Source organism: Trachypithecus francoisi, unplaced genomic scaffold (assembly GCF_009764315.1).
Source record: "Trachypithecus francoisi isolate TF-2019V2 unplaced genomic scaffold, Tfra_2.0 Contig00411, whole genome shotgun sequence".
Classification (NCBI taxonomy): domain Eukaryota; kingdom Metazoa; phylum Chordata; class Mammalia; order Primates; family Cercopithecidae; genus Trachypithecus; species Trachypithecus francoisi.
In genome coordinates this window covers 54,496-73,121 of record NW_022680629.1, presented here as the reverse complement: position 1 = coordinate 73,121, position 18,626 = coordinate 54,496, and the positions used below count along the sequence as shown (strand labels likewise).

Genomic DNA, 18,626 nt, shown 5'->3' with positions numbered 1-18,626 from the left:
CACAATCTCCCCAACGCAGGACTAAAGCGAGGCTCAAATCTTAGAATCAGCCCCACGGAACGAAGGGGTTGTCCTAATTCCAGCACTGCGTGTAAGAATGGAAGCCTTAGATGTGATTTTATGCAAGTTGCCATTTTAGAAATGGGAAAACTGAGGCCCGAAGGCGAACGGCGAGTGCAGGATCGGGACTCGAACCCAAGTCTGTCCCCGAGTGCGGGGCTATCCCGGGCTAGGTGGTCTTGACCTCCGCGGCCCTCCTTCTTGTTGCCTGCAGGAAAACGCCGCGGCCGCGATGGCGGCGGACGTGGAGGGGGACGTGTACGTGCCGGTGGTGCACGCCTTCGAGTACACCGGCAAGAATGGGCGCCGCGTGGCCATCCCGCCCAATGAGCTCTACCGTCCGCTGTGGCGCAGCACCGAGGACCGGTGGCACCTGCGGCGCGAGCCCGGCGGCCGCCCCTTCTACCTGCCCGCGCAGTACGTGCGCGAGCTGCCTGCGCTGGACAACCCTGCCACTGCCGCGCCGCCAGGTCCCCATCCGGCCCCGCGGCCCCCGAGCCGCTCTCCTATGACTACCGGTTCTTGAGCGCGGCGGCGGCAGCGGTCCCCAGTGGCCCCCCCCCGCGGAGCCCCGAGCGGCGCCAGCTCCCTGTGCGGCCCTGCGCAGCGCGGCGCCGCGACCCAGCGCAGCAGCCTAGCGCCCGGCCTGCCCACCTGCCTGTACCTGCGGCCCGCGGCGCCGGTGCGGCCCGCGCAGTCCCTGGACTACCTGGCGCGCGCGGCCGTCTCGCCTCCCGCCGGCCACCTCGGAAGCAGCGGCAGCTTCAAGGCGTGCAGCGTGGCGGTCTCCTGGGTGTGCCTGCTGCCCCTGGCGCGGAGCGACTCAGTCGATTTGGACCAAGACTACCCACAATCTCCCCAACGCAGGACTAAAGCGAAGCTCAAATCTTAGAATCAGCCCCACGGAATGAAGGGGTTGTCCTAATTCCAGCACTGCGTGTAAGAATGGAAGCCTCAGATGTGATTTTATGCAAGTCCTCATTTTAGAAATGGGAAAACTGAGGCCCGAAGACGAATGGCAAGTGCAGCATCGGTACTCGAACCCATGCCTGTCCCTGAGTGCGGGGCTATTCCGGGCTCGGTGGTCTTGACTTCCGCGGCCCTCCTCCTTGTTGCCTTTAGGAGAACGTCTACGAGGCCATCTAGGAGGTGCGCGGCCCGCCGCGGGAGGAGAGCATGAAGCAGGTACGACCCCGGGCGCGGAGGCGGGGAGGCCCGCTGGCGACCGCGTCCGCACGGAGCCGGGGCTCGAGGAGACCCGCTCCGCTCAGCGTCGGGCACGACGCCCACCTGTCTGAAGACTGCGAATGAGCGCCCTCTCCCCAACCGCGAAACGGGAGCGGTGCAGGCCCCCAGTCCCTCATCAGCAATTCCCAAAGTTCCTTGGAAGCCCAGAGGTTTTTCGTAATCCAGTTGGTGGCAAAATTGCGCTTGAACGGATGTGAGGCTGTTGATGGTCTGTATTTATCGCACTTGTGTAAATATTCATGTTTCGCTGCAGAAAAGGAAATGAGCTCGATGGTCTGCTGCTGCCCCAAGCCCTGCTGGGAGGTTATATAACCTATAGCAGGTGTGTGCCCCATATTATCTTTCCAAGTCCCAGCTGTTGTGTATTCCGAAGCGCTTCTGGGCACAGAACGGGGGGTTGCTGGCCTGCCCCAGCTCAACCGCCTTGCCCGTCTCCCAGGATCCTGGGGTCAGATGAGAGGGTGGATGTGAAAGTCAGGCGTCTGCTTCCCTTTCAGAGTGCTTCCATCATTTCAGTTCCTTTTTTTTAAAGAACTCTTGATGGGTTTGTTTCAGAAAGACGTCCGGTTAAGTGAGGTTGTTTTTTCCCCCCTCTTCAGAGTCCAGTTGTGTTAATCTGAGAAATCGAAAATAGAGCACGTCTTACATCCTCAGAACACTCTGGGCGACCCTGACATTTTGAACTTTAGGAACTTTTCAGGGAGGGGCAGCCCGAGGGGAAAAAAGGATGCTCAGAACCGTTCTGCCATCTGCCATCTGCCACCGGCCGTGTGATGATCTAGAGGCAGTTCCCTTCCTCACTCAGGGTCTGGGTTTGTTCTTTAGCCCAAAGGGAGGAGGTGGACAGATGACCTCTGAAACTTGGGAGCCCCTAATTTCTTTCGCTGTGCCTGATGTCATTACCATGAACATTGATGCCCACCATGTGCCAGGACTGAGTCCGGGATGCCCAGACGAAGGAGACACGTAGGCCCGCTGCTGGGTCTTCCCTCCGCCCGTCTCGTTACAATGCAGAGCTCAGGTTTTGAGGCTGGGGAAAGGAGAATTGGATTCTGCTGGGTCACCTGCCAGCTGCGGACAGCCACTTAATTTACACGCGAGGACGCTCCCCCAGGCCCAGCGTCCTCTGGTGTAAGCACAACACCTAAGGATTAGGGTTGTGAGCCTTAAACGAGGTAAGGCTTCGAAGCGCTTGGCAGTAACAGAGGGTCCACCCAGACTCTCTAGGTCGTCCTGGTTTGGCTTCGCTGAATCTGCGCCGCCTTCTCTCCGGCTCCTGCAGCGGCAGCCCGCCGCCTTGCGGCCAGGATGGAGAACGGCACCCGACGGGCGGGGCTGGGGACCGCGGCTGGTTCCTGTTTCGTGCCGCCGCCAGCGGGTCAGGCAGCTTCTCTGGGATGGGTGGCTGGATGCCAGCCCTCTTCTCCCCCAGCGCCCCTCAGTTTCCTGCGCAGGCTCCCGGTGGCGCACTTCCCGGCCTCTCCACATTCTCTGTGCTGGTGACGGTGGGAGGGTGCCTGCCCGTCTGAGGGGAGCCCCTGGAGGTGGGGGAATGGCCTTGTTCTTTGAACCTCGAATCTGGCCCAGGGTCTGGCTCAGACAGAGTGCACAGAGTGTGTGCTGAAAAGGGCAGAGGTGTGGCAGTCCCTTACCTGTGAGCCAGGGCTCTGTAAGTCTGCCCAAGGGCCACCACCCCAGGCCCCAGGACCAAAGAGGAAGGAGACTGCCCAGGTCCTGACATCTCCTGAGAAGGCTGCCAGGGCGCCTGCCAGGTGGCCCCTCTGCCCATCCTTCTTCCAGCTCCTAGCAGGTTCCTAGTTGCAGTGGCATCTGGGGGGAGGGGCACCGGTGATGGGGGCAGGGGACTTACCCCGGGGGGGATCTAGGACATTGGCCAGAGACAGGCTGCTCCTTGGCCCCCGCCTGTGGCCCTAATTCACTGTGTGACCTCCACAAGTCACTTTACATCTCTGGTCCTGTTTCTTCCCCTGTGCGATGGGTGCAATACTACCACATTCCCTGCACGGAGCGTTATTCAAGAGGCAGCTGTGGGTCTCCCTGGTGCTCCACCCCCAACAAAGTCCAGGGTAGGGAGTTGGTTCTGCCCCCCAAGGGAACCCCACCCCTGCCCTTAGTTGTCCCAGGCGGCATTTCCCACCATGATCCTCCAGGCCCATTCACTCGTGCATCAGGCATGAACTGGCTGGATACCTCCCAAGCCCTGGTGAGCCTTCGGATCTGGAGAGGGCTGAGGCACAGCCACGTTCCTGGGGGAGTCGCCCTCTTGGATAGGAGGTCAGCACGAGAAGACATGGGGCCGGGGCTCAGGAGTGGAGCGTAGGGTTGGGAGTGGGTGCCCACCCGGGCAGGGCCTCATGGGCGCTTGCCAGGAATGTACACGTTATCCGGCAGCTGCTGTGAGGCTTTTAGCAGAGACAGGAGTGGGATTGAGAAAAAAATCCCTGTGGCCAGGGCTTCAAGCACGGCCGAAGCTCTTGGTGGTCTTGTGGTCATGTGATGGTAACAAGAGGTTTGGGAGGTGGATGGGCAGGGCCTGGGGGCCGAGGGAGGTGGGAGGGAAATCGGGTTGAGTTCTAGATTCCCAGCTGGCATTCGTGGGCAGACAGTGGTGCTGCTTACTGAGGTTGGGGTGGGGGCAACTTGGGGAGGAGTAGGGTGAAGAAAAGCTGGGGCCCACCTGGATTTAGGTGCCAGACAAAGGGAAGAGAAGCATGAGAGTGCTAGCTCAGAGGACAAGAAGTGTCCAGAAGAAGGACGCACAGGAAGGTCACGTGAGAGAAAGGCCATATAACACTTACCTGAAGTGGCCACTAGAAGCTCAGCTGGTCGGGGGTGTGCTGAAGGCAGAGGGCAGTGGTCAGGAGTGAAGTGAGGGTGCAAATTGAGTGTGTGGACAATGGGCAGGAGGAGAGAGACACCGTGTGACCAGAGGGGGTGTAGGTCATGGATGGAAACGTGGTCCCCAGGTTCAGGTGGGTGGGCAGGAGATGGGGAGGCTGAAGATGGGGAGGAGGTTGTTGCTGAGAAGGAATCTCAGAAGAAAGTGGGTACAGAACAGAGGGGGCAGGATGTGAGGATGGCAGTGGCACGGGGGCACAGGGGAGTGTGTAGGGACGCCCATCTATTAGGCAGCAGCTCAGGGCTTAGGGCAGGCTACTGGGCAGGGCCAGGGACCCCCAGAACAGAGGAGCTCCTGCCATGGATGGTGTTTTACAGCCTTGTCACTCCCCATGCACTCTAGTCGCACATATTGAGCACTTGGTGTGGGCTGGTCACTGTGCTGGACACTGGGGACAAAGTGTGGTAAGATGCAGTCCCAAAGGGGCTAACAGTCCTGTGGGCTCTTGCTCAAAGGCTTATACCCAGGGTTAAGCTCCCAGCAGCTTGGAAGGCAGGCATGGACACCTCCATTTGCCCTGAGTACAAACAGAGGTTCGGAGAGGTTTAGTGACAGGACGAAGCTCACACAGCCAGGAAGTGGCAGAAGCAAACCCTTGTAAGAGGGGAGAGAGGGAGTCAGGGGGAGGTAAGCAGGGATGACTCCTCCTCTCCCGCAAAGAGGCCACTCAGGGAGCCCATGGAAGCCAGGCCAAAGGCGGTGCAATAAAGGGGCCTCTGAGACTCTTCCCCCTGGCTGCGGTCCTGGCTCTGGGATTGATTGCAGGGTGCGGTCACCATCCCCACCCAGAGGTGAGAAGGCTCAGGCTGGTGGGGCTGGCCTGGAGCTTGCCACTGCTGCTGGAGCATTGGCCGCTGGGAGGGAAGTTCCAGCCAGACTGCTGCACCTTCTCATACAAGCAGCCCTGGAGGCGCCGCACCTGAAACAGGCAGCCCGGACTGGAAGGAGCCTGGGGCCCTCAGTTCTCCTCCTCCTCCAATGGGAGCTGTGAGTGAGCCCTCGTCCCTAGGGGACTAGAGGGTGGCCACAGCAGTTTCCCCACTGTCTCCCCTCACTTTCTCACCTGGGGGCCCCTCCCCTCTGGATCCAGGGCCAGCACCCACTTCCTCTGAGGGCAGGACAAACTCTGAGGGCAGCCCGAGGCCAATGTGATTGAGAAAAAGGAACTGGCCTTGGGACAGACCCACCTGTCCCCACTCAGGGCCAGCCAGGGGGCCTTTGGCAAAGGGCTTTGGTAACAGCAGGAAGCTGAGGTCAAGTTGAGGGGACTCCTGCTAGCCCCTTGCCTGTACTCCCTCCTCCAACAACCCCCACCCACACCCCCCAGCTGGGGCAGCCGCCCTGGGGTGGCTCTGCCGGTTTCTTCGCACCTGCCCCAGTTCCCTCCCAGTGGCTCACCTGCAGCCCGGGGCTGTCCCAGAGCCCCTCTGCCTGCCTAGGACCTGACTTAGGAGACAGCAGCTTCTTGGGTCCCCCTCCCACCCTCACCCCACATTGCTGTTCCCCCAGAAATCTCCCTGCCACCCCCAACTCCCCTCTAGGCCACATGGTCTCTGGGGGTCTCCCTGAAGCCTGTGCCTGGTTCTCACCTCTTAGTCCCTGGCTCCCTTCAGCCCCAAGGGCCTGAGATGGGCCCCACCTGCCCCCTCACTTCCTTCCCAGGCCTCAGCAGTTGACCTCACTCTGGACCTATTTTTTTTTTAATGTTTATTTTAATAGTTGTGGGGAGCAGGTGGTGTTTGATTACAGGAATAAGTTCTTCAGTGGCGATTTCTGAGATTTTGGTCCACCCGTCACCTGAGTGGTGTGCACCGTCCCCAGTGTGGAGTCTTTTCTCCCTCACCCCCCTCCCACCCTTCCCGCACCCCCAAATCCCCAAAGTCCATTATATCATTCTTAGGCCTTTGCCTCCTCATTGCTTAGCTCCATAGACCTATTTTCTCTGCCCTTCTTAGAGCTGACTGTGTCCAATACAGGGAGGGGTGGGCATCATGCTGAATGCCAGCCTGGATGGGTGGTCAGTACCAGGCCCTGGGGAATGGGAAGGTCCGTGATCATGACCAGGGGGTAGCTGATGACCAGGAATGTGGCCAGGGCTCCATGCTTGGATGTTAGAGAGATTTGGAACTGGATCTGTGCCGGGGAGTGAGAGGTCAGCGGCTGTCAGTTCATATTGAGGGGGAAACAGGGCTGCCAGGACTAGGGCTCTGGGGCACAGGGGCACAAGGGCACAGGTGCTCTTGCTAAAATTTGGGAAGCTCTGTTTCCAGATTGCAGAAGGATTCTGGTGTTGAGGGAACTTCCAGAGCTGTTGCCTGGGCCAGGTGAGGCCCACAGGACCCAGCTGAGGCTCCTATGGGTGCCCACCCTGCCTCCTCGCCTTCTTCTAGCTGGTGGTCCCCTGTGAGGCATGAAGGGAGTGGGACAGGGGCCCCTGTCCAGGCCTCCGTGTCTGTCTAGGGGCTGGGCACAGAGAGAGGAAGCAGAGGCAGCCGAAGGGCCTGCCTGTAGAATCCTCCCAACCTCCCCCTTCCTTTCTCCTTGTTGGCCCAGTTAAATGTATAAATTACTACTCCCTCCCTATAAAAACAGCTTAACTCCATTACAATATTTGAATAATAGGAGGAAATCTCAATTGAATGACTATTAGCATGTTGGTTTCTTCCCATTTTTTCTGCCTTCTTATGTGTATGTCTTGGGCAGTTCCCATAGAGACATCACAGCGTAATGATGATTGTGCCTTCTGCTTTTTCAATTACCATATTCACCTAGTCAGTGAATGTCAGCTGCTGTACTGGACACTAGGGAGCAATGAAAAATAAAGGATGGTTCCTGCCCTCAGGTAGCTTACTGTTCAGGAGAAATTGAACAGCAGATCCAATTACAATATGGTATGGCATGGCAGTTATGGTATGGCAGATATATGATATGATATGATATGATATGACATGATGCATCTGCAAAGAGCTGTGGGGGGCATATTGGAGGAGCCATCCTCCCAGAATCTTGTTGGCAAGAGTGAAATCCAGGAGTGCTTCCTGGAGGAGGAAGGTGTTGGCAAAGATGAATTCAAAAGGTTTCTACTGTTCCCTCTCATAAAACCCTCCGGACCTGGTGCCTTTTTCTGTGGCAGATTTTTTGTCTCATCAGTGGTAATTAGTTTATTTAAGTTTCTACTCACCTTCTAGTTAATTTTGGCCATTTTATATTTTACTAGGAAAGCATTCATTTTCTCCAGGTGTGTAAAATCTCCACTTTTAAAATTTATTATGAATTTCTTTGTGACCAAGTAAATGATTTTTCTAAGTTTTTCATAGACATATAAGAAAAATGTATATTTTCTTATTTTTATTTTTATTTATTTATTTATTTATTTTGAGATGGAGTCTCGCTCTGTCACCCAGGCTGGAGTGCAGTGGTGCAGTCTCGGCTCACCGCAGCCTCCACCTCCTGGGTTCTAACGATTCTCCTGCCTCAGCCTCCGGAGTAGCTGGGATTACAGGTGTGCGCTACCACGCCCAGCTAATTTTTGTATTTTTAGTACAGAGAGGATTTTGACATGTTGGCCAGGCGGGTCTGGAACTCCTGACCTCAAGTGATCCACCCGCCTCAGCCTTCCAAAGTGCTGGGATTACAGGTGTGAGCCACCATGCCTGGCCGGAAAAATGAATATTTTCTATTTAAGGGATATAAGGTCCTATCTGCATCAAATCAAGTTTATTGATTATATTATTCAAACTTTCATTTCCTTCATATCCTTTGCTTGGGGGCAGGGGTATTTTACTCTAATTCTGATAGAGATGTGTTTTGTTAAACTGTCCACTCAAATTTTCTCTATAAAGCTCTTCTGGTGCTTTTCCTAGTTTTTGCTTTTTATATTAACTACGATGCTGTCAGGAGCATGCAGATTTCGAGTGTTCTGTTGGTACGTATTGTGCTTTTCTATCATTATGTGGTGTCCCTCTTTATCCTATTATAGTGCTTAGCCTTAAATTTCGCCCTTCTGTTGTTAATATGACCACTCCTTATTTTACTTTTTTTTTTTTTTGCACTTGCTTAGCATTCTTTTATTTTCTACCATTATCATTTTTTGAAACTACTAATTTCTTGTGTAAGTCACATCACTGTTTTGTTTTGTTTGAGACAGGGTCTGCCTCTGTTGCCCCAGCTGGAGTGCAGTGGTGTGATCATGGCTCCCTGCAGCCTCAACCTCCCTGGCTCAGGCAATTCTCCTGCCTCAGCACCCTGAGAACCTGGGACCACAGGCCCGCGTGCCACCATGCCCAGCTAATTTTTTTTTTTTTTTGGTATTATTTGTAGAGATGGGGTTTCTTCATGTTGCCTGTCACCACTGTATTTTGTTATTTTCATATTTTTTTTGTTTGCTTTTTGAGACAGAGACTTGCTCTGCCACTCAGGCTGGTGTGCAGTGGCACGATCTTGGCTCCCTGCAACCTCCGCCTCCCAGGTTCAAGTGATTCTCCCGCCTCAACCTCCTGATTAACTGGGATTACAGGCACACAACACCACGCCCAACTAAGTTTTGTATTTTTAGTAGAGACAGTGTTTCGCCACATTGGTCAGGCTGGTTTCAAACTCCTGACCTCCAGTGATCCACCTGCCTCACCCTCCCAAAGTACTGGGATTACAGGTGTGAGCCACTGCGCCCAGCCTATCATGGTGTTTTTAAACCCAAGCTGACTCTTTGTCTTTTAGTGGGAGAATTCAATCTGTTCACATTTCGTTTAACAGTTGATCTACTGTACTTGATTTGATTACCTTTGCCTCATTTTACATTTATTGGTTTACCTTGCAGTTTTTTCCCTCTGATCTGGTTATTGATTTCCTTTTTCTTCCCCTGTTACACTTTCCATTTCATTATTGGCAGCTGTCCCTTCTCTGGGGTTCCTAATCAAACACATATTCTTTAGCACATTCCTTGATGGGGATTCTTTTCTCAGCACCCTCACAGCTCACAGAACCTGTCACTCTGTAGACTCTGGTTTTTTTTCCACTTAGGAACATCTATTTGTTGCTGGATTTGATTATTATTTGTTTGTTTATTGAGACAGGGTCTTATTCTGCTACCCAGGCTGGAGTGCTGTGGCACAATCACGGCTCACTGCAGCCTCCACCTCCTGGGTTCAAGTGATCCTCCAACCTCAGCCTCCTGAGAAGCTGGGAATCCAGGCGCACACCACCACGCCCAGCGAGCTTTTTTTGTACTTTTTGGAGAGACAAAGTTTCACCACGTTGCCCAGGCTGATCTTAAATTTCTGGGCTAAAGCGATCCACCTGCCTCAGCCTCCCAAAGTTCTGGGATTACAGGCGTGAGCCACTGCACCCGGCCTGTTGCTTGATTATTGTTTCTTTAACTTTTCTTTCCTTTGCATGTGAGGGCTCCTGACTGGGTCCCTCGCAGTTTATCTTTGGCCTTTTTATTTCAATCTTGGTGTACTTTTGGTCGCAGGTTTGATATTTCTTTTGACCTTCCAGGCTGCAAATTTGAATCTCAAGAGTGAATTTATTCCCCTTCAACTAATACAAGTACATATTTTAAGTTCTAAAAATCAGCCCTTTTTAATAACTCTGCTTGATTCGAGTCTCCTTAAGAGTTTGTGTTCACGTTATAATTGCATTCTCCAGCCCCTCTATTTTACCAATAACCTTGAATTTATTTTACTAGGTAACATATTTACAGATTTTTTTTTTTTTTTTTTTGAGACGGAGTCTCGCTCTGTCGCTCAGGCTGAAGTGCAGTGGCGTGATCTCGGCTCACTGCAAGCTCCGCCTCCCGGTTTACGCCATTCTCCTGCCTCAGCCTCCCGAGTAGCTGGGACTACAGGCGCCCGCCATCTCGCCCGGCTAGTTTTTTGTATTTTTTAATAGAGACGGGGTTTCACCGTGTAGGCCAGGATGGTCTCGATCTCCTGACCTCGTGATCCACCCGTCTCGGCCTCCCAAAGTGCTGGGATTACAGGCTTGAGCCACCACGCCCGGCCTACAGATTTTTTTTTAAAAAAGCAATATTTTAAAGTCTATAGTAAAAATCTCACATGTACCTTGTTTCCCTGCTCTGTTCTCCATCAACTCAAAAGCCACCCCTTTCATTCATTCTTTCTTCATTCTTCCAGAGTTTCTGAGTACAAACTAGTATAACTACCTATCTGATTACTTAATTTTCTCTCTCTCTCTCAAGCAAAGGTGGTACCTTGTACACACTGTCCTGTGTGTAAAACAAGATTAAAAAAAAAAAACCTTGTTTACTTTTTGTTTTATGTATTCCTTTGACAATGTATCTTAGAGATTGTACCTAGAGAGGTTATGTCTCTTTCCCTACAACTACAGATTATCCATTTTACCAGTCTCCTGTCCATGGGCACTTGGAATGTTTCCTATTTTTTGCTATTACGACAATACCATAATGAATACTCTTTTGTATACTCTTTTATATATGTACAGGTAGATGTTGGAAAAATTCCAACAGTGGGATTTTGGGGTCAAAAGGTAAATAATGGATATTTGATGGATATATCCCATGAGGCATATACCAATTTGCCCTGGCCAACACAAATGAGGGTATCTCTTCCCCACAGCCTTGCCAACTGACTGTTGTCAAACTTTTCTGCCAATCTGACCATAATATGTATTAACTTAAGGTACTTTAAATTTGCATTTTTCTTTCCAGTAAGAGTATCTTTTCATATATTTAAGGGCTGTTTGTCCCCCCCATCTTTTTTTTTTTTTTCTGTGAATAGTCTGTTTATATCCTTTGCCTGTTTGCGTATTGGGTTGTTAGGTTTTTTTCTTATTGAGTTCTAGTTGCTTTTTCTATACTAGGGAAACTGCCCTTTGTCTATTATTACATGAGTCATAATTCCCTCCGCCACCCTGAGCTTGTCTTTTGACTCTGCTAATAACATTATTTTGCCACGCAAGTGTTTTTTTTTTTTTTTTTTTGAGACGGAGTCTCGCTCTGTCGCCCAGGCTGGAGTGCAGTGGCGCGATCTCAGCTCACTGCAAGCTCCGCCTCCCGGGTTCACGCCATTCTCCTGTCTCAGCCTCCCGAGTAACTGGGACTACAGGCGCCTGCCACATTGCCCGGCTAGTTTTTTTGTATTTTTTAGTAGATACGGGGTTTCGCCGTGTTAGCCAGGATGGTCTCGATCTCCTGACCTCATGATCCACCCGTCTCAGCCTCCCAAAGTGCTGGGATTACAGGCTTGAGCCACTGCGCCCAGCCGCAAGTTTTCTTAAAACACATTTATATGGTCAAATGTATCACTTGTTTATTTTATGGCTTTTATATTTTGAGTCTTTGTTACAAAGTCTTTATATATATATGTATATATACACGCACATATAACATATTGAAGTTTTTATATACACACAGCATATTATATATAAATTTTTATATACATACAGCATATTGAAGTCTTTTATATATAAGACATATATATAAAATATATAGGCTTTTTAATATATATATACAGCATATTGGATTTTGTTTTCTTTTTCGATTATTTTTATGGCTTCATTTTAAAAAATTTAAATCTTTAATCCTTTGAGGGTTATTGTGGATGGACAGAGTGAGATGTGGACCCTCCCTTATTTATATACGTGTTTATTTATTTGTTTATCTCTGGATGGGCAGCCAGTTGTCCTGTGGCCTTTCACTGACAAGTTTGTCTTTCCCCATCACCTGTGATGGCATCTTTAGGGCGTCCTGGGTCCCGGCTGTGCTGGGGTCTGGTGGCGGCGGCTGGTTTAGTGCGTCCTGGGTCCCGGCTGTGCTGGGGTCTGGTGATGGCGGCTGGTTTAGTGCGTCCTGGGTCCCGGCTGTGCTGGGGTCTGGTGGCGGCGGCTGGTTTAGTGCGTCCTGGGTCCCGGCTGTGCTGGGGTCTGGTGATGGCGGCTGGTTTAGTGCGTCCTGGGTCCCGCTGTGCTGGGGTCTGGTGGCGGCGGCTGGTTTAGTGCGTCCTGGGTCCCGGCTGTGTTGGGGTCTGGTGATGGCGGCTGGTTTAGTGCGTCCTGGGTCCCGGCTGTGCTGGGGTCTGGTGATGGCAGCTGGTTTGGTGGTTCTGTCTGTTCCCCCTGCTGCGCTGTCACAGACTGAGTTTAAATGTCTTTGCTCACCAGAGCCGGGGCCGAGTTTATAAAATATACTCGAGTACCCCACTCGAGGTGTACACTCGAGGTGTACTTGGGGTACACCCCTCCAAGCAGGAGTACCCCACTTGGAGGGGTGGTCCTAGAGTGGAGAAGGGATGGTGGTCTCTGCCAGGGAGCCTGTGGGCATGGGACATCCGTGATGTCAAAACACCAGCAGAAATTCTCTCTGTCTCCTTGGTGACCTGGCCTTATGGGTAGAGACTACCTGGCCCACCTGTTTGGCCCCCCTCAGCTCCTGGGCACAAGGATACAAGAGCCATACTGCCTCCTCCCCGGGGTCCCATGATGGGCCAGCCCACCTCAGGGTTCCCCTGGGAGCCTCCACCTTAGACACAGCCTTTCACCTGTGCCAGCCAGGTCTCACCCACCCACTGCCCCAACCTCTGCTTGACTCAGGCAGTAGCAGGTCACAATTGGGAGCAGAGGGGAAACAGGGCATGTTTAAGTGGCCTTATTCCCAGAATCCCAACTCCAGAGCTGTGTCTGAAAGGTAGATGAACTACTTTGTCCGTAACATGTCAGGGGCAGGGGGAGCTGGAAGGGCAAGTCTGTTTCCAGGTGAGAAATAATGAACAACTTTTTCTTCTTTTCTTTTTTGAGACAGGGTCTCGCTCTGTCACCCAGGCTGGAGTGCAGTGGTGCGATCACGGGGCTCACTGTAGCTTCAACCTCCTGGGCTCAAGCAGTCCTCCCACCTCGTGCTCCCAGGTAGCCGAGAGCACAGTCTTGAGACTGACTATCATCCAATTAGAAATTATATATATATATAATTAGTAGAGATGGGGTTTCACCATGTTGGCCAGGCTGGCCTCGAACTCCTGACCTCAAGCGATCCACTTGCCTCAGCCTCCCAAAGTGTTGGGATTACAGGAGTGAGCCACCGCACCTGGCCAACATTTTCTTTTTAAGATGGAGAGACCAACTGGGTGCAGTGGCTCATGCCTGTAATCCCAGCACTTTGGGAGGCTGAAGTGGGAGAATTTCTTGAGCCGAGGAGTTCAAGACCAGCCTGGCCAACATAGAAGGACCCTGTCTCTACAGAAAAAAAAAAAAAATTAGCTGGGCGTGGTGGTGTAGGCCTGTAGTGCCAGCTACTTGGGAGGTGAGGCAGAAGAATTGCTTGAGTCCAGAAAGTCAAAGCTGCAGTGAACCATGATGATGCCACTGCCCTCCAGCCTGGGTGACAGAGCAAGACCCTGTCAAAAAATAAAAAATAAAAAGATGGAGAGGCCTTTAGTTTGTTGAAATGAGAAAGGGACAAAGGTAGTCAGAAGGGAAGGGTTGGAGATTTGAGGTGAGGCTACTTCTAAGCAAGTGGGAGGCAGCTATGGGGTCCTTCAGGCCTGGGCTGGGGAGGTTGGCTTGGACAGCAGGCCCCTGTGCCTTCCCCTCGGGGAGGGGGAAGGAATGGTGGGTGTAAACACAGATATGTTTGAGGGAGTGGGCAGAAGGTGACCACTCCTTGGTCTCATTTTCCTACCTCCCTAACCTGGCTAATCCTTACAGCCTTCATTGGCTGGGAGGTTTCTTTATGGACCATTTCTTTTTGTGTGTGTGGGGTACAGAGTCTCGCTCTGTTGCCCAGGCTGGAGTGCAGTGGTGTGATCTTGGCTCACTGTGACCTCTGCCTCCCAGGTTCAAGCAATTCTTCTGCCTCAGCCTCCCGAGTAGCTGGGACTACAGGCACACACCACCACACCCAGCTAAGTTTTGTATTTTTGTTAGAGACAGGGTTTCACTATGTTGGCCAGGCTGGTCTGAAACTCCTGACCTCAAGTGATCCTCCTGCCTCAGCTTCCGAAAGTGCTGGGATTACAGGTGTGAGCCAACACGCTTGGCCCCTTGTGGACCATTTCTGATCCCTCCTGGCCCCAGTGGCCCTGCTGGGTCTCTGCCAACGTTACTTAGAGCACAGGCAGTGTGAGCCCTGAGGAGGCCCCACCCCAGCTCCCACCCTGCCCTGGAGGAGCAGGCCATGCAGGCAGCCCCATGAGGTCACCCAGAGGCTGGGAATGGAGTCCAGAGCTGAGGGCACCCAGTTGAAACCCAAAATCAGAAAAGCAGAAGTGCAGGCCTGCTTTTTCCCCATCCCCATGGGTGTGGGAACCCAGGGCCCGCTCGGCTCTTTCATAGAAGCAGCCCTGTGACGGGGTAGGGTTGACAGCTGTGTTCTACAGACGAAGAAACTGAGGCCCAGAAATTTAAGCAGCTGCTTGGCGAGAAGCTGAAGTAGAGCCTAGACAAGAGCCCGAGTCTCTGGACTCCAGCTCCACTCTTCTTCCCTTTGAATCAATGGAAGCTTCTGCCCCAAGAAAACAGTCTCACCTAAAACCATTACGTTTGGAATCTCCCCCCACATCCTTGCAATAAGATTACACTGAGCCAGCCGGGCTGTTCATGCCTGTAGTCCCAGTGTTTTGGGAGGCCCAGGCGGGCAGATCACTTGAGGTCAGGAGTCCGAGACCAGCCTGGCCAACACAATGAAACCCCGTCTCTACTAAAAATACAAAAATTAGCTGGGTATGGTGGCAGGCACCTGTAATCCCAGCTACTCAGGAGGCTGAGGCAGGAGAATCACTTGAGCCTTGGAGGTAGAGATTGCAGTGAGCTGAGACTGAGCCACTGCCCTCCAGCCTGGGTGACAGAGTGAGACTCCATACCAAAAAAAAAAAGATTACACTGAGCCTTGACACCTCGCCTGGGCTGCAGTCAAATCACTCAAGGAGCTTTAAAATTAAACACATGCCCCGGGCCCTGGTCCAAACCACTTCCATCAGAATCAGAGGGCTGAATTAGGCACGGCTCCCCAAAGCCTACTGAGGCTTGAGGCCCAGGACCCTGTGGGGTCACCCCCGGGTCCCCTGATCCTACCCCTGGATGTACAACTCTGGGCCAGGCCGGGATGGGTAAAGGGAGACCCAGTTTCTGTCCTGGAGAACATGTGATAAATAGGGGCTGGAAATTTGTAGAAATTTGTAGACCTATTTTTGAATTGTATTTTCTCTATTTCCAAAGCTGTACTAGGTAACAAGATTGAAAGCATTAGGCTTTCTAAGTATAGTTGCAAACCCAAATTTCAGTCAAGGCATAAAAATGCTATAAATGACTAATACAATTTCTTACTACATGATCAGTTTTATTCTACATATAATTCTAAAGAATTAAAGCCTTCTTTACACATATGAGTAGGCTATTTTGGGTTTTATAGTTTATTAAATAACTGTAGGTGATTCACTGCCCAGTTCTAGCTATGATCACTTCAGGTGAACCTGCAGCTAAAGGATGAGGCTTACCCATTGATAGCAGAGCACTGTGGATAGGACAGCATGGCATCCCAGCTCTGATCATGAACAATGGGATCAGAGCTAGGAGTCGGTATCTCTGCCCTTCAGCCAGCCATGGTGACAGGACATGGCCCCAACTGTGTCTCCGATATTCGAGAATTATTTGCAGGGTAGATATGAAAGAATAAATGATGTTCTTAACATCACAGCAATTGCTTAAAAGCAGTGCCTTTCATACTTCTTTTTGACTCTGACCCTCAGTCACATACACATTTTTTCATAGCAGCCCAGTACACATATTCGAAAGCTTTCTGAAATACTGTTTTGCCTTATTATGTGGGAAGCATTCTGATATTTTCTGTGTTAGCCTACTGCATTACATTTTTTTTTTTTTTTTTTTTGAGATGGAGTCTTGCTCTGTTGCCCAGGCTGGAGTGTAGTGGTGCAATCTCGGTTCACTACAACCTCCGCCTCCCTCATTCAAGCCATTCTCCTGCCTCAGCCTCCCAAGTAGCTGGGACTACAGGCACATGCCACCATGCCCAGCGAATTTTTTTGTATTTTTAGTTGAGATGAGGTCTCACCATGTTGGCCAGAGTGGTCTCAATCTACTGACCTCATGATCTGCCTGCCTTGGCCTCCCAAAGTGCTGGGATTACAGGCATGAGCCACTGTGCCTGGCTGCATTACATTTTATTTTTTAAAAAACTGAATAAGATCCACTATTTATTTTATAGTCACTAAAGAGTTGGGACAAACTGTTTGAAAATACTATTTTGAAGTATCCATGGGGTCTTACTATAGCTGGAATGATAAGAGGACCTGAAAGGGTGTTTTTAGGAATATGTTTTTGGGGAGAGAGTACATCCAGTGCCCTTCTTTTTCCCTTAAGAATAAACTTGAAAAACTTGAGAAAATGGTAGGTGAGTAATTTATATGCATGGTTTCATGTGTATATTTGAAATATTAACACATGAAAGCAGTGAAAAATAGTATCTAACATGTAATAGGAACTTAATATGTGTTAGTTTTCTTTCTGCAGGCATATCTTGGTTGTTTAATTGTAAACAATTAGCTTTAACTCTTAACTTAGCTTTTAGACTTCAAAAGTTCTATTATCTTAACTTACTAAGACAGTTGATCAGATGAAATTTACATCTTTGATTGACATAAATAACGCAGTCTGTTTATGTTTTTGGTCAGGTACTGGTAGTTAAATCTCAAGGAGAAATTTCACGGTTGAGCATCAAAAAGGAAGTGGTCATGAAAGGAAATATCAACAATTATCTTAAATTGGGTCAAGAAGGGAAGTATCGCGTCTACCACAATCAATACTCCACCAATTCATTTGCTTTGAATGAACACCAGCACAGAGAAGATCATGATAAGAGAAGGCATCTTGCACATAACTTCTGTCTGACTCCAGCAGGAGAGTTCAAATGGAACGGTTCTGTCCATGGGTCCAAAGTTCTTACCATATCTACTCTGAGACTGACTATCACCCAATTGGAAAACAACATCCCTTCATCCTTTCTTCATCCCAATTGGGCATCACATAGGTAAAGGAAACTAAGGTTAATTTATTGCTGTAGATATATTAAATGTTTAGAAAATGATTGTTGTAGATGTGCGCTTGAAAACGTCATTACCAATGAGTTGAATGAAGTCAATGTGGTCAACAGACAGGACGTTAGAGGCATGAGTGTACTTCTAACTTACTGAACCAACACCACTATTTGGAGGATTTCTAGGAGTTAGAGTCTTTATCCCTGGAATCAGATGGAGGCCAAAGTTACAACTATTGTGCTTTTAATTTAAGGTCAATGTAGTGAAATAATTTCTTTCATTTCTTCTGAAATACAGGGCAAATTGGATCAAGGCAGTTCAGATGTGTAGCAAACCCAGAGAATTTGCATTGGCTTTAGCCGTTTTGGAGTGTGCAGTTAAACCAGCTGTGATGCTACCAATATGGCGAGAATCTTTAGGACATACCAGGTAAGTGCATTCTAAGCCTTGTAAATGATGAATATTGGACTCCCTTTTGAAATACTAGCCTATTAATAATGAAAGCTAATGTATTTAAGAGACCATATTAAAGACTTTACTTTTGGCCTCATTTTCTTCCTATATAAATTGTAAAACATGAATGAATATTATTAGTTCTTTCTTTTTTTTTTTTTTTGAGACAGAGTCTTGCACTGTTGCCTGGGCTGGTGTGCAGTGGCACAATCTCAGCTCACTGCAACCTCCACCTCTTGAGTTCAAATGATTCTCCTGCCTCAGCCTCCAAAGTAGCTAGGATTATAGGTGCCCGCCACCACGTCCGGCTAATTTTTTGTCTGTCACCCAGGCTGGAGTGCAGTGGTGCCATCACAGCTCACTGCAGCCCTGACCTCCCTGAGCTAAGGTTGTCCTCTTACCTCAGCCTCCCAAATAGTTGGGACTACAGACGCATTCCACTATGCCTACCTAATTTTTGTATTTTTTGTAGACACAGGGTCTCATTATGTTGCCCAGGCTGTTCTCTAACTCTAGGCTCAAGCGACCTGCCTGCCTCAGCCTACCAAACTGTTGGGATTATAGTCATGATACATTTCTGATAACAGAGCAATTAGTGCAATGGTTGCTATAACATTTTAGAGAATGGTTTGACAAAAACAAAGTTAAAAATGCAATTTGACTCCTTCCTGATACTGTAGAGAAACTTTTACCCTGTGTACATGAGAAGATATTGTAGCAGAGTGTTCCTTAGAATATTATTTCATAATGGCGAAATTTGGAAATAATTCCTAAGTACTCATAATCAGGCATGTTTAAATTGTGTTATTTCATAATGGACTGTTACGTAGCAGTGAAAAACACACTAGAGCAACAAGTGTCGAGACTGAATCTCGTAAGTTTACAATAGAATGAAAACATCTGGAGAGGGTGGGAGAGGCACA

At 50.0% G+C, this 18,626-nt stretch overlaps 1 protein-coding gene and 1 pseudogene across 1 annotated transcript in view; both read left to right on the top strand.

Annotated features, from left to right (window-relative positions):
• The first annotated feature begins 274 nt into the window (after nucleotides 1-274).
• LOC117083961 lies at nucleotides 275-4,196 on the top strand (annotated as a pseudogene).
• The window catches only part of LOC117083953 (importin subunit alpha-1-like), a 30,751-nt gene continuing 12,869 nt past the window's right edge, over nucleotides 745-18,626 (top strand). The window contains 4 exon segments of the mRNA XM_033212204.1: nucleotides 745-886; nucleotides 1,183-1,245; nucleotides 16,888-17,243; nucleotides 17,548-17,679. The gene's annotated coding sequence lies outside the window, so the exon portion shown is untranslated.